General features: G+C 38.7%; 1 pseudogene across 1 annotated transcript in view; it reads left to right on the forward strand.

Annotated features, from left to right (window-relative positions):
- Positions 1 to 13,102: 13,102 nt before the first annotated feature.
- LOC146004473 (cullin-1-like) overlaps positions 13,103 to 16,679 on the forward strand; it is a 53,318-nt pseudogene continuing 49,741 nt past the window's right edge. Inside the window, exon 1 of the transcript XR_014443929.1 lies at positions 13,103 to 13,417. The product of XR_014443929.1 is annotated as a cullin-1-like (transcript). The remainder of the gene's footprint in view (positions 13,418 to 16,679) is intronic.

Genomic DNA, 16,679 nt, shown 5'->3' on the forward strand with positions numbered 1-16,679 from the left:
CATGTCTGTTGCAGTAGATGCTCGCAATATTTACGAGAGTGGTTACATGGTACCCATCTATCCATACCCTTTGCTGTTCCCATGGTATGGCACGAACCTCGAGATCTTATCACCCAGCCAGAATTAAATGATTTAGTACGCGATTTGAACCTTACAAAGAAAGAAGCGGAACTGCTGGGTTCAAGACTGCCAGGGTGGAACCTGCTGGAACCAGGGACAAGTATTACATTCAGAAAACGTCAACTAAAATGTTCTTCCTTTTTTTCTATGAATGGGTCCCTGGTATACTGCAACAATGTCACTGGATTAATGCAGGAGTTGGGAGAAAACTATAACTCAGACGAATGGAGGTTGTTCATCGATGCGTCAAAAACTAGCTTGAAGGTGGTCCTTCCGCATAATGAAAATGAGAAACCTTCAGTGCCAGTTGCTCATGCGAGTGAAATGAAGGAAACATATGAAAACATTGCTTTGATTCTCACAAGTGTTAGCTACGACAAACACCAGTGGAAAATCTGTGCTGATCTGAAGGTACTGGGAATTCTTTTGGGGATGCAATCAGGTTTCACGAAATTCTGTTGTTTCCTCTGTCTATGGGACAGCAGAGCAAAGGACATGCATTACAAAACTAAACACTGGCCTCACAGAGAGTGTTACACACCTGGAGAAAAAAGTGTCACTCACAAACATCTTGTCAACGCCAACATTGTGTTACTCCCCCCCACTGCACATCAAGTTAGGGTTAATGAAGAACTTTGTGAAGGCCATGAACAAAGTAGGAAAAGGTACTTACGAAGCAAATTTCTAGGTGTAAGCGATGCTAAAATAAAAGAAAGGATTTTTGTTGGACCTCAAATCTGGGAGGTAATGAACAATCCCAATTTTAAAGAACTGTTAAGTGAATGTGAGAAAGCAGCAAGGGGTGCGTTCAAGTGTGTGTGTCGCAATTTCCTTGGCAGCCATAGGGCTCACAATTACTCTGAACTTGTAGAACGTATGCTGGCAACATACAAAGAAATGGGATGCAATATGTCTATCAAGATACACTTTCTCTGTTCCCATTTAGACATTTTCCCCTCTAATCTGGGTGTAGTGAGTGACAGCAGGGCTAGCTCTTTCACCAACAAATCACAGAAATGGAAAAACGTTATCAAGGCAGATGGTCTCCCAGTTTACTAGCGGATTACTGCTGGAACACAGTCTCTGATGTTCAACACGCCTGCTACAAGCGGAAATCATACAGGGATATGTTTTGAACGTGCGTTACTTTTACTGTTTACTTTAATATTTACTATTTTACTGCAACTGCAAATTTTAGTGCATGTCATAACTACATCATTTACAATCATATTCGGTATTCTATGAACCCAATGTATTACTAAAATTCACATTATCACATTAAGGTTTGGAGCAAAATGCTATATTTTACCCTTCTTTTAATATGCGGTGAACATTTTCCAAAATGGTTTCCGCCAGAAATGGTACGTGATAGAGCATTTTAGTTATGATTTTTTAAATAAGCGCACCCGATTTATTAAAGATCACCCATTTTCATCCAGCGGCAAAACAAAAAGTTTAAATTTGTTCCTCAGTGTTATCGGTATCGGCCAAAATTGACGAATACTGATAACTCATATTCTACCAATCCGATATAAAATTCCAAATGGTCTTTGAAGAACCTGAATGGTTCATTGACCTTAATAAATGTGTGTTTCAAGTTGACTGCAGTGCAAAAAAAAGTTGCATATTTATACATTTACTTTTTTTAAAAGTAGGCCATGAAGATTATCCATAAAAATTATAACAAGATATCAGAATATTGCACTGAATTATGAGATATTTATAGATATATCGGATCGGTAAAATAATCTGTAATTTACTCCGATATTCCTATATCAGCCAACTGATTAATCTGTCCCATCCCTAATAATTATCAACCGTTGTTATGTGAACATTAAGAAATTACTTGGCTAATGTTCATTAAAGATAAAAATGAAATAGTCCAACAGTTTGGAGTTTGACATGTAGCTGCAAATGTTTTGGAAAGGTCTCAAGGTCACTTTGACCATGGCAGATCATCTCATGCTAAAAAAAAAGCTTGTTGTAGATGTCAAGCATTCACTGGGGAACTCCATGTTAAAGATTGTATGTTCTGACAGAAATTCATTGTGTGTGCTGTGGTGTAAAGTCTATGCTTTTTAGGAAAAGCAGATGCATCATAAGGATATCAGAATTACTCATTGTAAGTTGTGCCTTAAATACTTTTTGGGGTATATAATAAATAGAGCAGCAATATGCACATTTAGCAAATTCTACTGTTTTGACTAATGCATTAAAAACATGGCAGTATATTCATGCAATTAATGTTCAAAATAAGGAGTTCTGACTGTAATTTTTAGTTTAGCACCGATACAAGTCCATCAGGTAATAATAATAATAATAATAATATATCTTTATTGAGCGGGCGAGGTTCAGTGTATGCTGTTCTCCCACCTAACCCTTGTCAGAATACAGTCTACAGTTACAAACGGTATATATATCCCATAAGAAAAAAAGAAAGAAAAACAATAATAATAATAATAATAATAATAATACAAACAATAGTAAATAAGTAAGAAAGATGAAAAAAATGCATGGATAATTTGAAATCAAATAAGAACTGTAAAGATACAATTAATGAGTATATGTATACACAAAAAGAAAAAATACATAAAACTAAATTCTAAATACAATTTTAAGTATATATATATATATATATATAGGCACACACACATGCACACATAAATGCATATTTGTTAATGTTTGAAGGCTGCAAGAATAGAAATATTTGACATGAAGTAATATCAAATTCTTACATTGACATTAATACATTGTGGGATGTATTTTTATTCGTGTGTGCTTCTAGATTCAAACTGTTTACATAGTAGATAGTCCTTTGCTGTGCATTTAAGAGCATGCAGTGTTGATTGGTTAGTTATTGTTATGGGCAATTTATTCCAAGTTGAAACTGCATTTACCGAGAATGATGATTTGAAGGAGGCGGTACTGTGATGACATGTAAAAAGTTTGTTATGCCCTCGCGTGAAGTGTGAGTGTATTTGAGTGCCTACTTTAAGTTTTCTAAATAGATAATCTGGTTTACTTACTTTCAAAATTTTGTTTATGAAGGTGATATAGTGCAGATGCCTTCTTCTGCCCATTGTTAATATTTTCTTTGTGTTCAAATGAGGCAGGATATGTTCATATTTCCTTATGTTCAATGCAAATCGTATACAAGAATTTTGCATCACCTGAATTTTCCTTTTATCTCTGAGACCCCAGGACCATAAACTACATCACAGTAATCAAAGAGTGACCACAATAAGAGCTCAACGAGCTTCAGTTTAACTTTTTCTGTTAGATAATTTTGAGACCTATATAAATTTCTCAGAATGTAGAATGATTTTCTACACAGTCCATTGATGTGTTCTGTCCAAGTGAGAGAACTATCAATCACCAAACCCAGGTTTTTAGATGTTGTTTTATGCGGTATGCACGTCCCACGTATCTTCAAGACTATGTCGTTATATTTGTCGTTTGTAATTGTTTGTCTGTTCCCCAGTAACATGTATGTGGATTTTTTGGGATTTAATATCAGTGCATTGGAGTCACACCAGGTGGAAATTCTTTTTAATTCATCGTTGAGGACCATAACATCACGTCTAACTGTAATTGGCGTGGTAGGTAGGTATATCTGTGTGTCATCAGCATAGAAATGATATGTACATGTTTGTATTGCTCTCGATAAGTCTGCTGTGTATAAAGTAAACAGTAGTGGCCCCAATATTGATCCCTGAGGCACCCCAGTTTTTATTGGCACAGATTTTGAAAATGATAGTGGAGTGCCAGGCATTTGTACTTTCTGGTGTCTGTCTGTAAGATAAGAGTTGAACCACTTGATTGCTAATGGGCTGAAGTTATAATATCTGAGTTTAGCTAAAAGTAGATCATGCCGTACACTATCGAAGGCTTTGCTGAGGTCTAAGAGGACTAGTATGACTACACACCGTTCATCCATGAAATGAAGGAAGTCATCTACTACTTTTGTGAGTGCAGTGGCTGTACTATGTTTACTGCGAAAACCTGACTAATTTTGGTAAAATATTGTTCGCATCAACAAATTTGGTGAGTTGCTGACACACTACTTTTTCAATAATTTTGGAGACAACAGGCAGCAAGCTTATTGGTCTGAGGTCATCAAGACTTTGAATATTCTTCTTCTTTGCTAGTGGGATTACGTGAGCTTCCTTCCATACGGAGGGAAATTCTCCAGTGCAAATAGAGAAATTGATGATTTGTGTTAGTGCAGGTAGTACAAAGGGAAGCGATAACTTTAACATTTTAACTGTGATTTTATCAGCTCCAGCTGCATTTGAGTGTATACTATGTATTGCCTTATATATGTCAAGTTCTGTTATTGTTTTAATTGTGAAACATAAATCCGTGGTATTCTCATTCCTGTTTGTCATGAAGTAATTGTACTGTTCTTGGATAAGTGTTTCAGAAAAATTGAGATTCTGTGTTACACTAACAAAATGGTTGTTTATAACATCTGCATCCCTAAGATTAGATGGAAGGGCATCAATATTATTTGTAGTTTTATCAACAATACCTAAATCTTTTAATTTTTGCCAGGTACCACGTGTGTTCACATTTCTGCTGTTTATATGGGATGTGAAATATGCTTTCTTTTCCTGCCTTGTAATTGACGTTGTGAAGTTACGCAGATCCTTGTATTGTAGCCAGTCGTGTGGGTTATTTGTTCGTTTAAATTTACGTAAGGCATTATCCCTGAGTTTCATTACTAGTTTTACATTATCTGTGATCCATGGAGTATATTTTTTACCTACCCTTGCCGTTTTAGTAGGTGCATGAATTTCAAAGACACTGATGATTTTTGAATTAAAATAGTTTATTTTGTCTTCAATATCATAAATAGGTTTCAGCAATTCCCAATCTACGGCTTTCATATCATTTTCGAATTTATCACTATCAAAATTAGAAAAGTCACGATATGTAATGTATTTCATCTGCTTTATGGGCTTCTCACAAACCAACGATACATATGTGAGACAGTGATCAGAGGTGCCTATAGGGTTTTCAACATTCGACCTGTGAACAAGTTCAGTATTATCTATTGCTATGAAGTCTAAGAGTGTTCTACTATTTGCTGTGATTCGAGTGGGTTTGTCGATTATTTGAGTCAGGCCAAATGTGTTAAAAATTGCTTTTAAATACATGGTGTCTGATTCGCGTTTTAAGAAGTCACAGTTTGCGTCACCCATCAGCAATAGGGTGTCTACACAAGGGTATAGCTCAGAGAGTAGATTTTCTACAATGGAGAGTTTTGTGTATGCTATGTTTGGTGCTCTATATATAATACACACACCTATTCTTTTACTATTATTATTTACAATAATACTGATATATTCAACATTGTCCAAGTCATTATAACCTACAATGCGAAAGTTCAGTTCTGTTTTCATGTAAATGGCAATGCCCCCTTCGGTTTTATGCATCCGATCAATTTTCACGATCTGATACCCTGGTAGGTTGATAGATGCCATTGGCGTGTAGGCATCAGTCCAGGTTTCAGAGATTGCGACAATATCAAAATCATGCAGTAATGTAACACACTGTAGTTCATCAATTTTTGGTACAAGAGACCGCACATTACAATGAGCCACTTGCCACTTGGCTGCGTTAAACACTCTGGATTTGTCGTTTTACCTTTTAGTTTGAAGAAGCATTTGCTTTCTTTAGTAGTTTTTCTTTCACTTTTGTTACGACTTACCATAAAAAATCTTCATTCCATTTTTGGGGCACACGCTTTATCCTTTCTGAGGATCTTAATGTACGAGGTGTATTTATCTTTGAACTCTGAATTTTTTCTACATCACTACCACCATTAACACTATTGCATCCATTTGGCACTTTATGATATATTTCCATATAATGATCATCACCACTGCCTGCATCTGGCATTTCTTGAAACATTTCTGTATCACTATCACCACTGTTGCATGTAATTAGCACTGTGTTGTATTCCACGTTTACTGTAGAGGGGGTTTGTTTCCAAGGGAGAGGGATGGTAGAACAGTCTGTATGATCTTCATTTACTATATCCATGATCCTTTGACAAATGCGATTTTTTCCTCTTCTGTTAAAGTGCAAGCCGTGCTGCGTGTGGAGTGCCCTGTCCATTGAGTTGAGATCCAAAAGTTTGATATTTTTGAAGGCTTTACATACTTTCTCTAATTTACGGTTTACTTTGGTAATTTCTGAATTTACACATGAGCTTTTCATTAAGTCATGGCGGTGGGGAATATTTGCAATGATTATGTTAGTGTGATTTAGCCTTCGTAAAGTATTTAACAGATTTGGGATGATGGCATCTGCGTTGTTTCTTGAGACGTCATTTGTACCACTTATTATGACCACATTATCCTTTGTACCCAGCGTTTTTGCATCTTCAACTACTGTTTTTGTGACCTCTTTTTTTTGCAACTGTCAATTCTGGTGCTGATACATCCGATGAAAAATTTTCATTTTTTAAAAAAAAGGAAGGACTCTTACATACTTTGATGATTTGACATTAAGTAATTTCATTTACATTTTTATGGCCAATCAGTTTTATATTTTGTCCACTCTGTTACATGGATTGATTACATGTGAATTCCTGATGAAATTCAGGAGAGAACAACACCCAAGAATTTCTTAGCTTGAAATTGAATCCAGAACCTTTAGCTTTAGAGCTCATCACAGTTAAACTAATAAGTATGAGTACAGGGTTTCCTTCAGTAAATTACACATGATTTTTGTTCACGAACTTGAAAATTCTATGGAATCTAGACATCCATAAAGATACTGGTGTTTGTCACATTTGTTTTGGTTTAATTTCAAATAGGAAGTAGAGAATATTATTTAATGATTCTCAATTATGTCTGTTGAAAACAAAAGACACATTCCTTAACTCACAAAACACACAATTCAAACAAATGGACTTGTGAACTTGGGGAATCCAGTTATTTTACTGAACTTAAGAACTGAGGCAACAACACTGTAAAGTTTCCATGTGGCATCCAGTGAGACATCAGCAATTCTGATAAGAATAAACTCTACTTCAGATGTTATTGCACATTTCAGTCACATTTATCTTACACAGGTTGCTTCATATCACAACCTTTACTGGCACCGTCTAGTTTGCTGCACTTTTGACTCTTTGCACTCATGTGTGTAGTTGGTTACAAAGTGCAACACCAAGGCATCTATTTCGTTGATTTGGTGTCTGCACCATTTGCACTGCCTTCTGGAGCTGTGTACTTGCTCTGTACAGTGCTCTGTACTGTCACGTCACATGGTACCTGCTAACCAATCAATGGAACATTGCAAGCAACAGGAAGGCATTTGTTGAATCTTCCGAAAGTGAACACTGCAATTCTTGCATACAGAGCCTGTTAGGATGAACAGAATTTCTTTGCACTAGCTTTTCACTGGGTAGACACTTATAATTGTGTCAAAAGTGCAACTAATTAAACAGGGCTATTTCGTCAGTTGATTACAAAGCTATGATTTTACAAGCATCTAGCACACACAGCAAACTATGTGATGGCACTAAGTTCAAGTTTTCTGATGTTCTGCATTTGGTGTCATGTTCCTTTCAAAAAACTTGCTACTGGAGGTTTATTAAAAATATTTTAATTTCCTAAATACACTGCTCGCCATTAAAATTGCAACACCCAGAAGGAAATGAGATAGAAACACGAAACTTGGCAAATATGTAGTTCATAATAAGATAAAATAAGAAAATGATTACAGTTAGAGCTCGGTGGTGTGACATGTGACATGTAGAACATGGTTGCATAACCCCAAGGAGCTAGTAGTGTGTACAGCCTCCACGGGCAGCAATAACTGCTGCAACACGGCGAGGCATGGACAGAATGAGTATATCGATGTCTGCTTGCAGTATGGCTTCCCAAGCGGCTTCCACATGGTGCCAGAGGTCTTCAACATTACGTGCCGGAAACCTGAGTTGGGCCAGCCGGCGACCCACCATGGACCAGACATGTTCAATTGGCGACATATCCGGCGAACGTGCTGGCCAAGGAAGCAGGGGCACGTGGTTAGCTTCCATAAATGCGAGGACATTCCTTGCAACATGCGGGCGCGCGTTATCCTGTTGAAAAGTGGCATTATGCAGTGCATGGATTAATGGGACAGCAACAGGGGTGAGAACCTGTGTGATGTACCGTTGGCTGTTCAATGTCCCTTGAATGCGTACGAGACGCGAACGAACACCTATGGCGATGGCACCCCATACCATGATACCCAATGAAGGCCCTGTGTGATGATGCATGATGCAGGCGTCATGAAGCCTAGTGCCACGGTGCCGCCACACGCGTGTACGTCCATCATGATGTTGTATACAGAAGCGGGATTCCACTCCGCCATCCATGCACGACGGTCTTGGCACCATCTCAGACGCAAACACCTATGCTCTAGCATCAGAGGAATCCGCAACAGTGGGCGCCGGAAAAAAAAATCCCCGGTTCGCCAAACGACGAAGCACGGTTCGTGGGGACACTGGACATTGTAAAACATCCCGTACTTCATGCGCAATCCTCGTTGACGTGGCCGTTCTGTCTGTAAGGGCCATGCATATCAGACGTCTGTCCTCTCGTTCCGTCGTCTGACGCGGACGTTGTGAACCTCTACGTCGCTCTACAGTGCCTTCCTGGACCCACTGGTTCCATACACGGATCACTGTGGATGCATTCCGTCCTACACGGGCACCGATCTCACGGTAGGATAATCTGCATTCACGGTATGCAACAATTCGGCCGCGATCGAACTGGGAAACCTGCTGGAATCGCTGCCGTATTCGACGACGTGGCATTGCTGACCGATTTTAACACACTACACTCACGACCATGCACTTTCACTGCTCTTCTGCACCTATCTGACCTGCAACAGGTACCACTTACCAGATGGCGTGGCAGGCGCACATGACACATGACGGCCTTGAACACCTAATCATTTCCTTCTGCACCTCTCCTCTACACACTGTGCACATTTCGTCCGATTCCGATTACTCCTTCTGGGTGTTGCATTTTTGATGGCGAGCAGTTTATTATTTTGCATAAGCATAAATATTCTCCCGACTTCATTGTTGCAAACAAGTTAATGTAAATACTGATTTTACTTTAATACGTTTGCACAGTTTGTCATGCCTGTAAATTATTTACATACTTTGTAGGGTGTATGTTCATAAATATACTCTGGATCCCCGATTTTACGTTTTCCCATATTATACATTCAATCTTTATGGACCCAACATAGCAAAATGTAATAAAATTTTCCTCGATTTTACATTTTCCCGCATTTTAAGTTTTTTCAGCTTGCTCACCTGAAAAAAATTAAAATCGAGGCTCCACTGTATGTGGAATGTTGAAACTGAAATGAAAAACAGAATGCGACTGCTGCTGTTACAGGTAGCTCCTACTGGGAACAGCACTTGAAGTGTTAGCAGAGGTGATGTTTGGTTGAGCTTTGGGGTTAAGGGAGGTATGTATTATGAAAATTCTGCTAGCTGGGTGTTCCATTTCCTGTATCCGCCCCTCTCACTTTGAGCACTGACTGGACATCGAACTGTTACTGCTCACACCAATGGCAATTATCCTAAGCAAAAACTTGTATAAAATATTAATACAAATTACTTTGAGTGCGAGCCTCAGCTACTGGACAGGTCACTGGTGGCAGACAGTGAGACCTCCCTCAGATATGAGGGGAGCTGCAAATAATGGGAAACCCAAATAAGGAGTACCGGATCAAGGCGGCAGGGCTATCAGGGTGTGCAGCATGGACATACTCAGTAAATACCACAGATACCCATCGACAGCTTTGTGACATGGCGAATACACTGAAAAAAATATTGGTGTTAAAACAACACAAACAGTGGTCCCAGGAAGTCTACACCCCATTTTGGTTAACGTTTCACCTCACTGGTGTTAAAAAGGTGTTGATCGTTGCCTTTTGTCTGTGTTATTTCAACACCACTGAGGTTAAACGTTGACCAAAATGGGGTGTGGACTTCCTGGGACCACTGTCTGTGTTGTTTTAACACCAATATTTTTTTCAGTGTAAACACCGCCATAAAAGTGTTTGCCCCCCACTGCCTTGTGGGCCTGGAGGAATCCAGAAAGGAATTGGAACCCTGACAGAAAAGAAGGGTGTACATGACAACACACAAGTGGCAACCAGGTCCGGATTTCCCAATAGGCCTCGTAGGCCCGGACCTAGAGTGGCACTTTGGTAGGGGCGGCACGATTGTTTGTTTTTAATTTATAATGAATACTTAATTCTCGGATTGCCTCTTTTTTTCTCCAGAGACACGAATGGAATGACTTAATGTAGTTGTATTGTAAATATAAGTTACCGAAGAATATTTCTTAAGAGAGATAGCTAGCAGGGCTTGGAACTAGTTTACTAATTTGTTGCTTTAATTACCGATGTTTTGTTTCGAATGTACAGTATTGTCCTGAGCCGGGTCGGCGATTGTGGCAAGAACGTGGAGCCTGCCGCTTGCCTTTGAAAGACAACACCGGCTTGGCTGTGTTACAATAAAGTTAAAAAAAAAGTCTTCTCTGAAAAACAAGGTAAATGTTAAAATGTACAGGGGAAGAAGTGGAGGAAGCTCTAAAGAGAATAAGGAAAGGTAGAGCACCTGGAATAGATGAAGTGCTAGTGGAAATGGCAGTGGCTATACAGAGTGTTGAAAGCAGTGTGGCAAGAGAAAGAAGTGCCAATAGATTGGACAAAGGGACTAATAGTTCCCATATTCAAGAAGGATGACAGAAAGGAATGTAAAAACTACAGAGAAATAACACTTATGTGCCACTCAGCAAAGGTGTATGAGAAAATATTAAAGAAAAGAATAAGGGAAGTAACAGAGCTTGTGAGGGGCACAGGAGAAGAAGGATCGCCCCTTCAAGCCTTTAATTCACCATTACAGCAAGGCATTAAGATTGTTAGTTGTACTTTGCCTAATTTTTTCCGTCATCACCCTAGTGGCGCTGGGGGTACATGTTAGCTCCTCTCTCTCTCTCCCTGGCTGCGGCTTTTCCATGGTGACTGCACATGAAAAAAAATAAGTGAGGAAGCAGAGGGGGCGGGAATATTTTTAGATCTTCTGTGAAGGGGTGGACACCTCATGACTTCTTTGATCTACCCTAGTAGTATTACATTAGTCCTTTACCTTCAGTTCATTTCGTGCTTATCTTTTGTTGCCACTCCCCTTCCTTCGTCATCCTTACGTTTGTTAGCCCCCTGTCTCTCGTTGCCCCCTTATCATTTGTTGCATCCTGTTTTTCATTATTTCATCATTCTTATCTTTGTTCGTCCCCTGTCTCTCATTCACGTACCTTATCATGCGTCGCCTCATATCTTTCGTTGCCTCCATCCTTCGTCATTTTTATCTTTCCTCGCCCCCCCCTCTCTCTCTCGTCACTTCCCATCTTTTGTTGTCCATATCCTTCATCATTCTTATCTTTGTTCACTCCCTGTCTCTCGGTGCCCCCTTACTATTTGTCTCGTCCTGTCTTTCGTCACCCCCATTTTACATTATTCTTATCTTTGTTCACCCCATGTCTCACGTTGCCTCAGATCTTTCGTCGCGCACATCCTTCGTCATTCTTATCATTCTTTGCTATCTTATCATTCGTCACCCCTATCCTTCGTCATTCTTATCTTTGTTCGCCCCTGTCTCTTGTCGCCTCATAACTTTCATTACCCCATCATTCGTCAATTTAATCTTTATTCCCCCCTGTCTCTCGTCACTCCTATCCTTTGCCATTCTCATCTTTGTTCGCCCCCTGTCTCTTGTCACCTATCTTTTGTGGCCCCCATTCATCATTCTTATCTTTCTTTGCCCCCTTATCATTCATCGCTGCTATCCTTCATCATTTTTATCTCTGTTTGTTGGCACATCCTTCATCATTCTTATCTCTGTTCATCAGCACATCCTTCTTCATTCTCATCTTTGTTCTCCCCCTGTCTCCATCGCCCCCTGGCTCTTGTCACCTCCTATCTTTCGTCGCCCCCATCCTTCGTCATTCTTACCTCTTTTCACTGTATATCATTCGTCACCACTATTCTTCGTCATTCTTATCTTTTTACACCTCCTCATTATTTGTTGCCTCACCTTTCATCGCCCCATCATTTGTCAATTTTATCTTTATTCACCCCCTGTCTCTCATCGCCCCTATCCTTCGTCATTCTTATCTCTGTTCGTCGGCACATCCTTCGTCATTCTCATCTTTGTTTGCTCCCTGTCTCGTCGCCCTCTGCCTCTTGTCACCTCCTATCTTTTGTCGCCCCCATCCTTCGTCATTCTTATCTTTTTCTTCACCCCTATCCTTTGTCATTCTCATCTTTGTTGGCTCCCTGTCTCTCGTCGCCCCTATCCTTCGTCATTCTTATCTTTCTTCACCCCTATCCTTCATCATTCTTGTCTATGTTCACCCCCTGTCTCTCATTTCCTCCTTATCATTCGTCACCCCTATTTTAGTCACTCGCTGCACTCTCTGTTAATCTTCCTGCTACCTTATAACAGTAGTTCTTCGTAAAATACCATAATATTTGCTTTATTGCATTTCAACCATGCATATTATTGATCAAATAAATTAAATAAGGCCATTAAGGATCTGACGCCTGTCGAGCAGTAGAGTGCCCTTTCCATCCCCCTTTATTCCGCTCTTGTATGTTTCTTACACCCTGTGTATGTCATATTTCATTCCAACTGTGTAAATTATTTATCAATATATGAAAAAATAAAACAGGTTCTTGGTGGAAGTCGCTCACAACACCCCCACAAGTACCTTGTGGGGGTTGGCAATCGCCCCCATCCCCTTCTAATCCACCCTTAGGTACAGTTACAATGAATACACCCCTAAACAGCATACAGGATTTACTTCCTCTTTATGGTGTTTTCATAGGCTTGGTTCAACTAAACCTAATCCATAATTTTCACATGATTTTTCCATAAGTTGTTTTGTATCCTCTGTGAATGTATTCTTTTTCAAAACAGGTTGAACACAGGTTACTTGAAGAGCAGGAAAGAGTGCAGGCGTACTTACATGAAACAATGCTTAAAAGACTTGCAATGACTTGTGAAAAGGTGCTAATTGAAAAGCATTTACAGATTTTCCACTCAGAATTCCAGAATCTGTTAAATGATGATAAGAATGAGGATTTGGGACAAATGTACCAGCCGGTTGCTAGAATACCAAATGGACTATTAGTACTTCGGAATTTGTTGGAAAGCCACATCTGCAATCAAGATTTGGCAGCTATAGAAAAGTGTGGTGAAGCTGCAAGTAACGTAAGTATCATAACGGAACCTTTAATTTTTGTTTCTCTCTTCGTTGTTTGCCTTGCATGTATTTCATGATCATAAATTGTGAAAATAATAAGTCCAACATATCCAGTATCATGTATTTGTTATGACTAGGGCCCGGGACTTTATGTCCTATAAAACTGTAAAATATGTATGTAATTATGTCATATAAATTGGAAAATATGTCATGAAAAATTACAAATATGTCAGAAAAATGCAGAAATATTCCCAGTAAAACCAAAAATATGCACAACATCACTCTCAAATTTCTCCCATACCCGATAGAGTAGAGTAGGGGCTGTAATGTACCTAATGTTATTTTTACTTTTGACTGATTTTTGTGAAAAGCAAAAAAGGCAAAGAAATGAGAATGAAACTTCTTTACTTCCTGTTCCTCAATAATGTTTGCATGGCTATCAATTGTCGGCGGGATAAAAAAGTGGGGTATTATATTGTTCTGTACTAAGAAAAGACAGCACCCTACTTCCTCCCTAATTTACATATCCTGCCATCGACAATATGAACTATCCATTGTGCTAAAATTACGAAGAAAAAAAATATGAAATAACCGATTATGTGCGAGAGAATTGCGAAAATAGTACAGAAATATGTCTTATTACAACAAAATTGAAGAAATATCTTGTAAAAACGTGAAATTGGAGAAATATGTCAAAATATGCTTTGTCAAGTTTGTCTATTTTGGCTGATTTTCATCAGATATGTAAAGATCTCACCCCAATAATAGATCCGAAGCCAATGAAAAATATGTTATAACATAAAGTCCCAGGTCCTCCTACTCTCCAACTGCCGACTTTCATGGCAGAGTTGTTAGCACGTCATGCTAACATGATGTTGCAGGTTCGAATCCTCGGTATTCTTTGTGAGTGACTTGACTTACTTGACTTATTTTCTGTTACTCCGCTACAGAGCATAGGGCCTCAACGAAGCATCGCCAACTGACTCTGTTTCCAGCCATCTTCCTTATCTCGTAGCTTCCTGCTTCCCATATTTCTTGCTCTATTGTGTATCATACCCTTAGGTATGAGGGATTGAACTAGCCACCCCTGATATAATTATTTGGGAATGTTCAATAAAATCTCCTTCATCCTCAGAGGAGAGTCTTACTCGTTAAAGGCTGGCCTGATGGTAATGGCCCAAGAGGTACTACTTAATCAAGTTATATTAGAAAATAACTATAAATGGCAAACAGTTAACACTTCAATTTTAAAAACCTTCGAACCTTAATCATACATGTGAGGTTAGGATAATTACCTGTCTAACGTGAAGTGTGATGTCGAATTCAAAACGAAGTGTAAGCCTGTACTAAAGGCTTGCTTGTCAGGGTAAGTCAGTAACACTGACTTTGTTGGCAGCCAAAATCGAAGAGAGGTCTTGACTATGCTCGACGAATCCAAAAAGTAATCCTTCTACGTTTTCTGCTCTGTCGCTGTTGCCAGTGGAGACTTCCTCCACACCAATTCGTCAAGTTTTGACTTCCTATTCCCTTAGCAGAATTACTTCCTGTTTACCTGAGCTGTTTGCTACATCAATACTCCAGGAAGTCTGTTTACACTTGACTTTGCATTTTTGACATACCTAAGAGGATCAACTGGCTGATAGAATAAGTGAATGACCCTTGGTCAGGTTGAAGCTTTGAAGCTTCTAGAAAATGTACAGGCTCACGCTTCGTTAGGATTATCCTTCTCCAGCTCATTCTTGGCCTTCCTCTCCTACGTTGTCCTTGTGGGTTCCAGCTCAATGCTTGTCTTTCTATTGCAGATGGATCTTTCCTTAATGTGTGGCCAATCCACTTCCACTTTCTTCTTTTGATCTGTAGTGCCACCGATTCCTCTTCTGTACGTTTCCATAGATTTTGATTTGAGATAATATGTGGCCAATATATTCCTAGGAGTTTCCTTAGGCATATATTTATGAATGTCTGTAGGTCTTTAGTAATTTTCTTTGTTACTTTCCAAGTTTCACATCCATAAAGGAAAACTGACTTCACATTAGTTCTAAAAATTCACAGCTTAGTTCTTATTGAAATTTCTCTGGCTTTCCTACAGCTGAGTAAATGTCACATTTGCTTTCCTAATTCTCGATCTAACATCTTCTTCTGTTCCCCCTGTATTTGTCACCAAACTCCCCAGATATGCAAACTCTTTAACCTCTTCAATATTTTCCCCATTCAAGTGGAAGTTTTCCATCTTTTTTACATTTGTTCTTAATTATTTTGTTTTTGTACTATTTATCATTAAACCAACTCTTTTTCCTTCCTTATCCAAATATTCTAATTTCTTTTCCATATTATAGTATGTGTGAGATAGCAGACAAATGTCATCTGCAAAGTCCCAAGTCTTCTAGCTGTTTTGTGAGACTCCAATTTATACCTCTCCTTTTTCCTTCTGTTACCCACTTCATTACTTTATCAATTACCATCAGAAATATTGTTGGTGATAAAATATATCCTTGCCTTACTCCTGAAATAACTGGTGTTGGATCCGTAAGTATTCCCTCATGCACAATTTGTCATGTGGAACCATCATAGGAGTTTTTAATAAGATCAATCATATATGCTGGAATGCCATATTCCTTTACAATTGTCCACATTTTCATTCTACAGAATCAAATGCTTTCTGGAAGTCCACAAATATAAGGTACAGATTAGAGAAGTATTCCATTCTCCATTCTATAATAATACGCAGTGTATTTATCTGATCTATACAGGAACATTTGTTTCGAAAGCCTGCTTGTTCTCTCTAGATCTTTTTCTCAACACATCCTTTAATTCGGTTTAAAATATTTCTTCTTAGAAGTTTGCTAGGAACTGAAAGTAGTGTTATGCATCTCCAATTGTTGCAGTTGGTAATATCTTCCTTTTTAGATATTTTTACTAGGAAACCTCTTTTCCAATCTTCTGGTATTGATTTGTTTTCCATATTTTTGCAAAAAGTGGTTGTAATATTTCTATTGTCATCTCCATGTCTTCCTTCAGAATTTATGATGGAAGGTTATCAATTCCAGGTGCTTTTCCACTCTTTTGTTATCTCAGGGCTTTTTAAGTTTCTTCTTTTGTTGGTTCTTTAGTAGTTATTTCATCATCTATTTCATATTCTGGTGTTTCTTCCGGTATTTCAAGCAAATGTTCTGTCCCTTCTATGGATTGGTTTGATCTGATTTTCCTTATTTGTAAGGAGTGCTCCATCTTTATTTCTCACTGGGCGATTCCATATGGTTTTCTTTTGAG

The sequence above is a fragment of the Lepisma saccharinum genome, chromosome 21, assembly GCF_977018435.1.
Source record: "Lepisma saccharinum chromosome 21, izLepSacc3.1, whole genome shotgun sequence".
Lineage (NCBI taxonomy): Eukaryota > Metazoa > Arthropoda > Insecta > Zygentoma > Lepismatidae > Lepisma > Lepisma saccharinum.